Source organism: Protopterus annectens, chromosome 2.part1 (assembly GCF_019279795.1).
Source record: "Protopterus annectens isolate FY-2018-M chromosome 2.part1, PAN1.0, whole genome shotgun sequence".
Classification (NCBI taxonomy): Eukaryota; Metazoa; Chordata; order Ceratodontiformes; family Protopteridae; genus Protopterus; species Protopterus annectens.
In genome coordinates, this window is record NC_056729.1 from 973,821,359 (window position 1) to 973,835,149 (window position 13,791).

Consider the following 13,791-nt stretch of genomic DNA (forward strand, 5'->3'; position numbering starts at 1 on the left):
AGTTCTTGGGAAAAAACTGGGAAGAATGCTGTTTGCAGAGTTTAAAGTGCTGGGCTGGGCTGGGCTAGTCTGCTGCCTGTGTAATTGTCTGATTCTGATATATTTCACCTGGCAGCTCTACTAGTTCTCCTTGGTTAACTTCCTACTACTTCTTTTCCTTCATTTTCCTTTTCTGTTTCCGCCCAGGGCAGCGCCGTGCAAACAAGCGCAAACACATGCACACACATGCTGTGTGCCCGTTTTCAAGAAATTTCAGATATTTTCACGGCGTACACCTTTGGTTTCTGGTTTTCAGAAAGGACAACTGTAGACACGCCTCTTGCAATCCTGAGCAACTCGGGGCAAACATAGGACACTGTGCTCCAATAAGCATACAGACTTTCTGACATACCCCCTCATGATGTCACCTATCCTCTACTCTACTACTCACCTACTCCTACACTTACACTCTTGGGACATAGCTCACATGCTGGGGAAAATTGGGATTCACTGTCCTTATCCTCATTTGCATAGGATTGCCTACTAATGCTTGGTTACATCTCTCACACTGAGATTTCCCCCCCTTAGCAACTAGTACTCACAGGCCATGTTGTCTTCAGCCTGCCATTCACCTGCATGGCAGGATAAGCTTTTTAGTGAAAATGCCTATTTTTGGCTATTTTAAATTATTTTATTGTTTTTTTAAGTGCCGCACATTTGCGCGGCGCTGCGCTATGCTTAAACATCAGAGATAGGGGAACATTTTGATTTTAATAATTTTAAACATTTAAAAATGCCAATGGCCTTATATTTGGCCATTTGACATGCTTCCTCAACTGGATGCATCCTTTATTTGGAGCTGTCATAGCTCTGTTTAGCAATTTGCAGAACGGTACTCCGTTACCAACGGAGTACATTTCTGCAAATAACACTAGTCTTCCACAGACAGTTAGTATTTCCTGGATTGCAAATTTACCTCATTTGCATAGCTTTCATCAGCAAATGAGGTAATTTGCATGCCATGACGCTGTCCGTGCAAGAGTAACTTTAGAAGCTCTCATGTACGCCCCTGCTGGCTGTTGCTGGATCGCTCGGCAGACATATTGGCTGTCTGACGTCTTACTCTACTCTACAATTCCATGCAAGTTTTCATAAATTCAGCCCAATGTATAAAAGGTGAGGTTTTTGTTACAATGGTATTCCGATGAAATTTCTATTGTGAGACGAAAGCGCTCACTCAATAAATCTGTTGTGGATCTTAGTGGCTTCTACTGGCTTTTTATATAAGGTTTACTACTATGTTGCGATAAAGCACATTTCAGCAAATGGCCTCCTCAGTGTTTAGCAAAGCAGCTGTCTGTGCTACAGTAAACAGAAAATAGTGAAAAAGAGATCTCTCTGGCTAAATATGTACACACCAGATCTGTAGGAGACACCATTGTTACCTACACACACACACACACACACACACACACACACACACACACACACACACACACACACACACACACACACACACACACACTGACATAAGTGACGTTATACAGTAATGCCTAGGTATGAAGTAGTCACGCAATAATGGTTTCAAATGACCTACCTTTGTAGTTAAATAATCTAAATAACACAGCGTCAACAGCAAGTGCTGCAGAAGAAGTTGGATTACAACAGTGAAATAGTGTACACTGAAAGAATGACATCATCATTGTGTTGCACAGAATATGTTTTGGTTAAAACTGCAACAAGTTGATCGAGGAGTCATATCCTGGTTTAAATATTTCTCTTCAGTGGAAGTGTCCACATAAACTAGTGCCACAGTTTTGGATTTGAACACCCACTTATCTAGTTTACACAATATAGAGACATCAGTATCAATGACAAGAACCACAGGAGAAGTCTGATTACAACATTGAGATAGTGCACATCTGAATTGATATCAGTGTGTCACACAGAATATACTTTGGTTAACAATACAACAAATTGATGGAGGAGCACTCTCCCATTGTAAATAGGTTTTGTAAGCAGAAGTATACACAGCAAAACATTTGACAAAACCATTTTACCTGAAGTGACAGACACACACTTATAGCATTTACTGAGCACTGGATTGGAATCACCTTCCTGTCTAGTTACACAATCTAGCGTAGACAGTATGAACTGCAGGCACCACTGCAAAAGTCTTAATGCAAGTGTAAGATAGATTGCACTTGAAAGGACAGTGTGTAGCAGAAGAAATGTTAGTGTTAGAAGTGTATGATAGTGTGACAGCACTCTCCCAGAGTAAAGGTTTTTCCTCAGAGCTGTTGTTGAAGCTATACTTACCTGATACAGGCAGTTCCTGACATATGACTGTCCGACTTGTGTGCAACCTGTACTTATGAAATGACTACCATAAAGTTTTTTATCTTAAAAATTTCAGTCTGCTGTACATACAATGATTCATAGCTATGAAGGCGCCCTCATGAAAACATTACTCTCCTTCAGCAGTTAATCAGCTTGAGGAAGCAAATGTTCCACCATACTGTACAGTACTAACTTACAGTATAATTATTTTCTTACAGGTATTTACAGTACCCTAGAAAATAATGCCTCAGAAGCATAAATTTGATGCTAGTGCAGATGATGCATAAAAGAAAAGGAAAACAATCACTATTGAACAAAAAGTGGAAATAAAGTGATCAGAAAGAGGTGAAATGCCATCAGTCATTGGCAAAGCATTAGGCTACAGATGAGCAATGATCACAACAATTGTGAAAGATAAAGTGAAAATAATGGATCCTGTGAAAGGCTCTGTGCTGATGAAAGCTACAATTATTACCAAGCAATGCAGTGGTTTAATTACCGAAATGGAAAAGTTACTGATGATTTGGTTAGAAGATCAAAATCAGCATAATATTCCTATTAGCCTTTCATTAGTGCAGGTAAAGGCTCAAAGCCTTTCCAGTGATTTAAAAGCTCATGAAGGTTATGAAGAAAATGTGTGTGATGAAGAATTTGTAGTCAGTAGGGTCTGGTTCAATTGCTTTAAAGTGGGGGGAAATTTGCACAACATTAAAGTACAAGGTGAAGTGGCAAGTGCTGATATAACTGCTGTAAGTGCATTTGCTGAAACGTTGAAAACATTTAGAAGGGAGGTTATACACCAGACCAAATGTTTACTGTAGAGGAAGCTAGGTTATTTTTGGAAAACAAAAATGCCTGCAAAAAAATCTACATTTCAAAAGAGAAAAAAGTGCTCCAGGGCATAAAGCATAGAAGAATAGGCTAATGTTATTGTTTGGAGGGAATGTATCTGGGGATTTCCAGATAAAGCCTTTGCTTGTGTATAGCTGCCTGAATCTGAGGGCATTTAATAGTATCATCAATGCAGTCCTTCCCATTATTTGGATGGTACATTCAAAGGCTTGGGTTTCAATTGCCATCTTTGAAGACTGGTTCTTGAACCATTTTATCCCTGCCATTGAATGTTATTGCTTGGAGAAAGAATTCCCTTTAAGATTCTCCTTGTGCTCGATAATGTACCCAGACATCCAAGCATCTTAGATGACATTCACCTTAATGCAAAAGTGGTATTTTTATCACCTAACACCATATTCCTCTTGCAGCCAATGGACCAGGGTGTAATAGCCTAATTTAAGGCCAATTATTTACAGTGAAGCTTCCCACAACCAGTCAGGGCGACCCAAGGTAATATGATGACCTTAAGGGATTTCTGGAAGAGTTATAATATTTATTATGCCATAAAAATATTGCTCATTCTTGGTATGAAGTGAAGAGTCAGATATGAAAGGAGTGTGGAGCAAACTGTGTCTACAATTCGCACACGAGGTTCAAGGTTTTACAGCAGACTACATTGCCGAAGCTAGGCAAGCTGTAGTTGATATTGATAATCAACTAAAGATAGATATAAACGAAAATGAAGTTGTTGAGTTATTGGCTTCCCATGGCAAATAACTGAGCATGAAGATCTTATTGAATTAGAGAAGCTGATGGAGGCAATGAAGGAAAATGATGAACTTGATGACCTTGATACTCCAAAACCGAAAAAAAATTATGACGAGAAGCCATTCATCTCATTGAAGCAGAGATGGCAAACTTAGAGCAGCAATATCCCATTACAGAGAGGTTTACCAAAGTTTACCATGCAGTTAATGAGGGCCTCTGCTCCTATAAAAGTATTTATAATGAGAAAAAAATGCTCCTGCCTTGATGACTACTTCAAGAAATCACATCTACTACAGTATAATAAACCCTGAGTGGTAGGTTTGTTTCCACTTTTTTTGGTAAATTGTTGTTATTATTATTGTTATGTTTAAGATGTTTTAGTGGGTGTCCTAAATATTTTATAACATTTGCATCCTCAAGCATTTTATAAGCATAGAAGGGTAAAATATAATATACTGTATAAGAACATGTCCTGACTTGTACACAAATCTGACTTAAGAACAGTTTTAAAAACGTAACTCATTCATAACCCGGGGACTGCTTGTATTTCAACACTGTTGGTTTTGAATCCATTATCTACTTTAGTCACACAATCTAGAGTACATAGTATAAACTGTAAGTGCCACAGAAGTCTGTCTACAACAGTGAGATAGTGCACTTTTGAAAGGATTACCTCATCACTGTGTTGCACAGAAGATATTTTTAGTAAAAGTGGAAGAAATTGATGGGTGAGCCCTCCCCCAGTTTAAATTCTTCTCCTGAGTGAACGTTAACACATCAGATGCATGGGTAAAGCCAGCCTTACCTAGCACTACAGATGCGCATGCGCGCACCCATGCAGATGGGAGCTGAAAGTTCGACTGCTGAATCCTACACTATGGCACTGTACGAGCACATCCACTCATGCATGAATTGTGCCATCCCAAATAGAACCAAGATGCTCTACTCCAAAAAAAGGAAGCCAGTCTGGTGGTCCCCTGCCATAAACAAACTGTACAACAGAAGGAAGAAACTGTTGCAGAAAAGAGGAAAATCCCAGGATGCAAAAATGCCCTATGCTGATCGTCTAAAAAACTCCAGCTATACTCTGTGGCATATCGTCTACTCAGAGGCAATCTCTGCTTAACATACAAGGCCATGTCAAACCCTGAGCTGTTGGACATCCTCCACTTAAAGAAATCCCAATCCTTCAGAGCCACACGGTCAAGGGATTTAAACCTTGTCATCACCATGAACAAAACATGCTGGAGGGATAGGTTCCTGGCCCAGAGACTCCCCATACTCTGGAATAGACTGCCCATACATGCCAAGCAGAGTGCCTCCTTGGCCCTCTTCAAAACGAACCTTGATGATTGGATGGGAGATAGGAAATTCACCCCGGGGATCACATCAGACATGCTAGACAGGGGTCCAGGGAGGTAAAAATTTTGGGAAGAAATATCTGAGGAGGAGCAGCTGATCTTTAATATATAGCAATAAGTAGCCTATTTTGTTTGCTTATTTGAAGTAGTTATTACTTATTTTCGATATTTATAGCAATTTTATTGTATACTGCATACTTGTACTGTATTTCATAGCTATTGGCACACTTGTGATAAACATTTCTGTAGTGTTTTCTCCCACCCTCTCTCCCTATTGTCTTGTCTTTATACCTGCTCGCCTAGCAGTTGCCCGCCCCTACACTAAATTTGATTTTGGACACTCCTTCCAGTCTAGTGTCATTAGCTCATTCTACCTAATACAGAGAGAACATCTGAGAAGGCCAACCCACTTAGTTTCTTTTCTTCAATTCCTCCTTTCTCCCTTTCTAAAAAAAAAAAAATTGTCTGAATATCCTTGTGTTCTGACTGTGCTTCTCAAACATTTTGGAAATATAGAGCATATTGTAGTGCATTTATTAAAACTGTATTTGCCTTAATATTGCACCGCATTTGAATTGTTTAGTGTGTTTTAGCTGCTTTTCTGTATATATATATATATAGACTTTTCTGTATATGTAGACTAGCTACTTATTCTACTGTATTACTGCCTCTTAAATCGTTTTTCAGTTGTGCACTTGCCTTGCTTCATTTAAAAAGTTTTAAATTGCTAATTTTGTACAGTTTTCATTGTATTTACTGTTTAGGGCTACACACTCAAGTGTGTTAGCCTTTTCTGTGTTTATTTAGTGTATTATTGCATTGTTTAGCCTGTTTTAACAAAAAAAAATGATCTTGTTTGTTCGTTTCCCGCCTTTCCTAGCTGGTATAATCCAGAATCCAGGCGGTGCTGGTTTCAGGACTTTATTTTCTGTGTTCAGAGCTATCCAGAATTTGCTGTGGTAGAGGGAAGGCCTACTGCTTACCAGTGGGAGTGGTGAGCATTGTACTGCCTAACACTAGAGGAGTGGTTTCCACCTCTGAAATTGCATTTTAGCCATTTTGGGCTGATTTCTATCTCTTTCAACTTTCTGGCTTAAAAACGCACATGTTTCTGCTTTTTTCGCATTGTGCAGCACCGCCGGGCTATGGTTAAACTATTCCAGGTGCAAGAAAGTCTGCTCTTCAAATTCTCCCTTAGAACTAGCTGGTTTCTCAGTAGTAGCACTAAAATCTGAACCCCTGTGACTAGCACTTGCTCTAGATACAACCTGCTGGAAAGCACTAGGAAGCCTTAAACTGATACAAGCACTCAGCTCTCCTTGTTAATAAGAAGAAATTGCAAAAGTAAGGGAAAGCATCTCTTGTACTTTACAAAAAAGCACCTAAACAGGCATGTCCAAGGGTCAGTTTCTGCTGATTTCTCCTGTCCACCTGGTGAATTTGGGCATACTGGGGCAATGCAGCAACTGCCTCATGTACACAGACAACCCTGTCCTCCTACCACCCAACACTACAACCTGTGACAGATGCACTTACATAACCAAACTGGAAGCAAAGCTCTCTCCAGCCAAGATTGTGCTAGACAATCATTAGGAGAAGGTTAACACCTGCACTACACCTCAAGCAACACATAGCCCTTCAAAACCCACACCATCAACACCCACACATAGCAACACTAAGCCCACATATGCAGAGGCCCTTAACATTAACCTACCCAAGCAACAAGGACCTCCGAAGCTGAAACGCAAACAAACACCAGTCACAACCAAAGTGACACATAGCTCACAACACCAGTGTGCCACCCAACAACAGCCCTTAAGGCAAGACAATGTACCCAACACTTTAGTCATAGGTGACTCTATAGTCAGGCACACTGATGCCCCACTCACCAGGCTGAACAAGGAGAAAATTACAGTCAGCTGCCTGTCATGTGCCAGGATCCACCACATAACGCATGCACTCAGGTCACTCCACAGCAAGTACAAATATGACTCTGTCATTGTCCATGTTGGAGTGAAGGACTTGAGACGTACCTCCCTGGACTACATGAAAAGAGACATGGAAGAGCTCTCAGATCATGTGGCCCAGGCAGATATGACCCTATCCCTGTGTAGCATCCTGCCTTCACCCAGAATGATACCACAGTATAAGGACAAAATGATTGACTTCAATAATTGAATAAGCTTCTGGTGTCATTCAAAGGGGATCCAGTATCTGTCTGCCTGGGACGACATGATCAGCAAACCACGATGCTTTGCCAGAGATGGTCTGCGCCTATCACCCCTGGGATGCAGGTTACTGGCTAAAGCTCTTGCCACTCCTATAGTGCCTTTTTTAGGCAAGGTTCAAAGGACAAAACCACTACCATAACAGATACAAACATGTAAAATCTGAAGGTAATACTACTCAATGCTAGAAGTCTAAACCTCAAAATGCACTCTCTCGAGGCACTCCTAAAAATGGAGAACATCAGTATCTGTGCAGTAACTGAGATCTGGTTCAAGGCTCCAGAGATCACCCCTGCAATACCAGGCAACAACTCTTACCACACTTTTCGGCCACCAAACCAAGACCGAAACACTAAAGGTGGGAGATTGTCCATATTCACCAAGGTTATTCACACCTCCAGGCTAGTTGCCCAACACAATGCGTCTGAAATTCTCCAGGTGCAACTAACACTAGGTAAGACTGCAATCCAAATTGTAGCTTGCTACAGATCCCCCGCCTTGCCCCAAGATTCTCCCTACACCTTTCTAAACATACTGGAAAATATTAAGATACAACCAAACACCCTAATACTGGGTGATTTCAACTACCCTTCCATTAACTGGGAAAACTACTCAGGTACCAACACCTTTTCCCAACAGTTCTTGGAATTCATAAATTCCATTGCCCTGGATCAACTAATCCATTATCCCACCAGGGGCTCCAATATCCTAGACCTAGTCATTACCAACACGGGAGATAGATGCTCCACACCAGTAGTCACCCCCTCATTGGTCAGGTCTTACCATAAGCAAATCACCCTTGACATCCACCCCCCCAGTAAGAAAACCTCCATAAAAAACTTCTCCAAAGCCAACTTCATGCTACTCAAGTCAGAAGTGACAAACTTCATGACACCCATGCAGACGGGAGCTGAAAGTTCAACTGCTGAATCCTACACTAAGGCACTGTACGAGCACATCCACTCGTGCATGAATCGTGCCATCCCAAATAGAACCAAGACGCTGTCCTTCAAAAAAAGGAAGCCAGTCTGGTGGTCCACTGCCATAAACAAACTATACAACAGAAGAAAGAATCTGTAGCAGAAAAGAAGAAAATCCCAGGATGCAAAAAACTCCCCTACCAGCCTCGGGAAGAAGCTGAGAACCCTCATAAAATCCTCCAGAGCTAATTATGAAAATAAAATTGCCAAAGATTCCAAAGACAACCATAAGGCATTCTATAGTTATGTCAAGAATCTAAATGGCAATGCTCAGATATGCTCTGAGATACAACAGAATGGCATTAAATATACTGATTCCAAGGATATTGCCAATATCTTGGCAGATCAATTTAGTGCCAACTTCACCCCCCTCTCACCCCCTAAAGGGCTCATCTCAATACCAAAAGATTGCCAAATTCTAATCACGCCCACACAGGTAGAAATTGCACTCTCCAAAGCTAAGAATACAGCATTCATGGGACCAGATGACATCCTGAGCTGTGTACTATATGAACTACAAAATGAACTGGCACTTCACCTAAGTGTCATGTTTAATCATAGCCTCACATCAGGCTTCATGCCCACTGGGTGGCATACAGCTACAGTTATCCTACTCCACAAGGGGGGATCTGCCTTGGATCCTGGGAACTACCATCCCATTAGTCTGATGAGCCTGATCTGCAATGGCATGGAACGCATAATCATGGAACTTAAAAACAAAGACATTGGCAACCTTAAAACACTAGACGCCACCCAGTTTGGGTTTGTGAAGGGACAATCTTGTCTCCTGAACCTGACTGACCTCTTCAAATCAGTCACCGGAGCTGTGGACAAGGGTAAGATGGTCCACACAGCCTATGTGGACCTTGCCAAGGCCTTCAACACCATCCCCCACTCTGGAATCATAGATAAACTTGCTAAGCTGGGCATAAATCCCTATGTCACTTGATGGGTTGCCAACTGGCTTACTGGCAGAACCCAGACTGTAAAAGTAGCTGACTCCACATCCAGCTCCAGACAAGTGACAAGTGGAGTACCTCAGGGTTCAGTCCTGGGACTGCTCTTGTTTGGCATCTATTTCTCTGAAGTACAGGCCAACACAAAGGGACTCTGGCTAACAAAGTTTGCAGATGACTGCAAACTGGGAGCCATTATTGAATCCCCAAATGATGTGGATATTCTACAAAAGGCCTTACAGAAACAGATGCTTGGTGCCAGAGCCATGGGCTCAAGCTTAATGCCAAGAAATGTATAGTTATCCCCTTTGGGAAAAAAACATGGACCTGTGAATTGCCACATAGGTGGCAGTACACTAAACACTGAAAGTGTGATGAGAGACTTAGGGACACAGGTGGACAGTGGTCTCACCTTCGATAACCACATTGCCACAACAGTCAGGAAATCCTTCTATGTGGCACACCTCATCACTAAGAGCTTTTCATCCAGAAAAAAGGAGGTCATTGTCCCACTGTAGAGTACAATGCCCCGTTTGGTATGTACTTCACAAGACATCTGCAACAGCTGGAAAGGCTGCAGAAAAGCCTCACTAAAAGAATCACAGGCCTAAAGCAGATGCCCTATACTGACCGTCTAAAAAACTCCAGCTACACTCTGTGGCATATCATCTCCTCAGAGGCGATCTCTGCTTAACATACAAGGCCATGTCAAACACTGAGCTGTTGGACATGCTCCACTTAAAGAAATCCCAATCCCTCAGAGCCACACGCTCCAGGGATCTAAACCCTGTAATCACAATGAACAAAACATGCTGGAGGGATAGGTTCCTGACCCAGAGACTCCCCATACTCTGGAATAGACTGCCCATACATGTCAAGCAGAGTGCCTCCTTGGCCCTCTTCAAAAGTAACCTTGATGATTGGTGGGAGATAGGAAATTCACCCCGAGGATTATGCCAGTTGCCCTGCTACACAGGTGTCCAGGGAAGTAAATATTGTGGGAGGAAATATCCAAGGAATTCTTATGGCTAGGCTTGTATAGGCCCTAGGGCCGATAGCCTAGTACCAACCTATGAACCTATGAACACACACACACACACACACACACGCACACACACACACACACACACACACACACACACACACACACACACACACACACACACACACACACACACACACACACATATCAGTCACTACTGCATTCAAATACCTACCTACATAATTACACAGTCTCAGTATATTGTGCCAACTGCAAGTGCCACAAAAGAAGGCCAACTTTAAATGTGGGATACTGCAAATTTGTAAGGTTGACCACATTAGTGTGTTGCAGGAAATCTAGTGTGCAGTACAGATTTGTGTGAAAAGGAATGTGTCTTGACAAGCAGATGTAACAGCAATGTGCTGATCACAAGTAATTACATCATGCTCAGAGAATTTATTTATCCTGTCATTCATGTAAATTATGGTAGTGTATGTGACATCTAGCTGTTTCACTGTATGGTATGATGACAATCACACTGGTGAAACAGCAGATTTCCAACTAAGCATTCCTGAGTGCTCAGCTCAGGATGATTGTATGCAAATAATAATTTGTTGTTTCATTTTTAATATTTCCTAATGCTTGGACTATGTGCAGTATAAAAACAAACAGATAAATCAACAGTATGACAGTGCACTGCTTAATACCACAGAGGATGTATGCTTGAAAACGTCTCACACCATTGTACATCATTTGTAAGACTAAATGTGTTTGAGTGCAGACATAACTTTACATAATGAAATGTTCAGACATCACAGTCAACACCTCATGTTTTGAGTGCAACAGTCCATTACAACATACAGAAGTATTGCAAGCCACTCACATTAACTGATTTTTGTCAGAATTACTCCTGAAGCATACCACTGACAGACATACCACTGATGAGCTCATTTGTGCGATTGATGACAAAATATTAATGTATGTTTAAGTATATATTTTGAGGTTTTCAACTTTGAATCGGAATTAATAATAGTCTATCCTGCTCCATGCCAACCCTCACACAAATGAGTACAAACACAGAAACAATTCTGATGCCGATCCAGTTCAGACAAGATGTGTGTTATGTTATTATATTGTATGTCATGATTTACACATTTAAACGAAAGAGTAAAAAGGTCACACAGGCAAACCAATTAGTAAAAACCTAGACAAGCTAGAGATTTCACTGTGTGATACCGTAAACCTCCTGCAGTAGAGGTCCATGGGATATATGCAAACGACACCTTTAGGACATCACGATTTCAGCTGTATGGCTTCTAAATGTCTATGACTTTTTACTTTTTACATCTTTATGGATTTATTCAGGCTAATGATGCCAAACCCCACTAGCTGTGGACATGCATGTTTCAGCCTTCTTCTGACCTCGTCAGCACAGCATACGTAGCCTGTTTAGCTATACTTTAGAGACACAGGGATATATTCTAGTGACTCCTTGTCTATACATAAAGACTTAAAAAGATCTTGCTTACATTCACAACTGATCCATACTTACCTTGTGCCTCTCTGGGGTAGCTAATATTTCCTGATGCACCTCTCTGTTCCAGGCTATCTCTTTAGCAGTTGTACAGAATAACAGACAAAAAAGAAGCATAATGAATAACTGTATTGCCTGACCAATCCATGATATATTATTGATGAGTGAAGGTCACTGTACTTACAGGACTCAGGGGTGTTTGCAATTATAAATTTTGCACCCCATCAGTTTAAGTGGTCCTGCTTGTGCCTCTTCATGTCACTATAATGATAACAACATTGTTCCCCAGTGCATAAAATGCCAGTTGCACTGACAGTCTTGGCCAACTCATTCCAAACACAGTATAGACCCCCTGTAGAAGCCTACACACTTTACAAGGAGTGACACAAAGGTCACAGAGTCCTCTTCACTCCACCTTTGGGTTCTAAATACAACTCCACCCTCATCTTCATGTGCCATGTCTTCAAAAGGGCATTTAGAACTATGTGTTTGAATTGGCACCCAATTCAGATCTTGCATGTACCAGCCTGTGTACAACAATGGACACCCTTTCCAGTTCTACTTACACAATTTGAAAGCATAAAATGGTGTGCAGACACATTGGGAATGATTCCTTCAAAATACAATGGAGGTGTGAAATATGGCAGTGAGACTGGCCATGTGTGAGGCACACTGTATTTACAAATGTTCCATTGTAAAATCATGAAATACTTTTTGATGTTGGTTGTAATCATTGATGTTTAGAAGGAAAATGTTACAAACCAATACATAATGGGTTGGTTGAACACACAAAATGCAGAATTTGTAAAATACCACCTAGGGTTGAACCCATGACCAAAGAGAAGGCTACAATGCTAAATGTTTCTTATTAACTGATATTTTTAAGCTGTAAGTTGAAGTGTAACAATTTCAACTTAAGTGAAGATCTAATTAAGATGTGGTTGTATGTGTATGAGTTGTACTTATCATGACACAAGAGTTATACGTAAAAGCCAGTATTTTTTTGTAAATAAATTTCAGATACATGGAGTTCCATGACCTGAGTAAAATATGTTGTGTTAGGTGCAATATATACTTTACATGACATACTGTCCTACACACAAATGGGATGAGTCATACTTTTTAAATAAATATTGTGCAGATTTTACTCATGCCAAGAGTATTTTAAATTATCTGTCATCATTGTTATGCTTTACATACTTTATACAGACTATACTTGATTAATGTAGCAATCATTACACCTAGTTGTGTTGTAAACTTAATGTTTTAATTGTCAGTTTTACTTCATGTTTAATTCTTAATAAAAATCCTGTGTCAGTTGATCTGATCCACTCAGTAAAACTTCCTGCAATCTGAATTTGAACCCTACATTACCTCTACTGTTTCTGCAAACTCACTAGATTAACACATTGAGCCATAGAGAAAGAATATGCAGGTGTATTTTCTTCACTCAGTACTGTCCAATGTGCTAATGGAAGTGCAAAGGCACCAGTCACATTTGTGCTATTGACAGCAACCCAAGTTACATTTTTGAGTGTTTGCCTTCAGCTATGAACCATTGCTGTGCAGGGCTAAGCAGTGCGCAAATACAGAAGACAAAAGAATGAAAATAAAATAAAAGAAAAGAACAAATTAATAAATTAATTAATTAATTAATAATCCTAGTACAGGGCTTTGTCTAGCAATGAACATGACACTAATGGCATTAACCTGATACATTTATCCTTTTAACAGTGCTTGTTACATGATAAGTTGCATTTCTATTACGTGTCATTAGGCTTTCAGGTAATGACAATTCATGAGAAAGGGGCTATGCAGGAGATTACGTA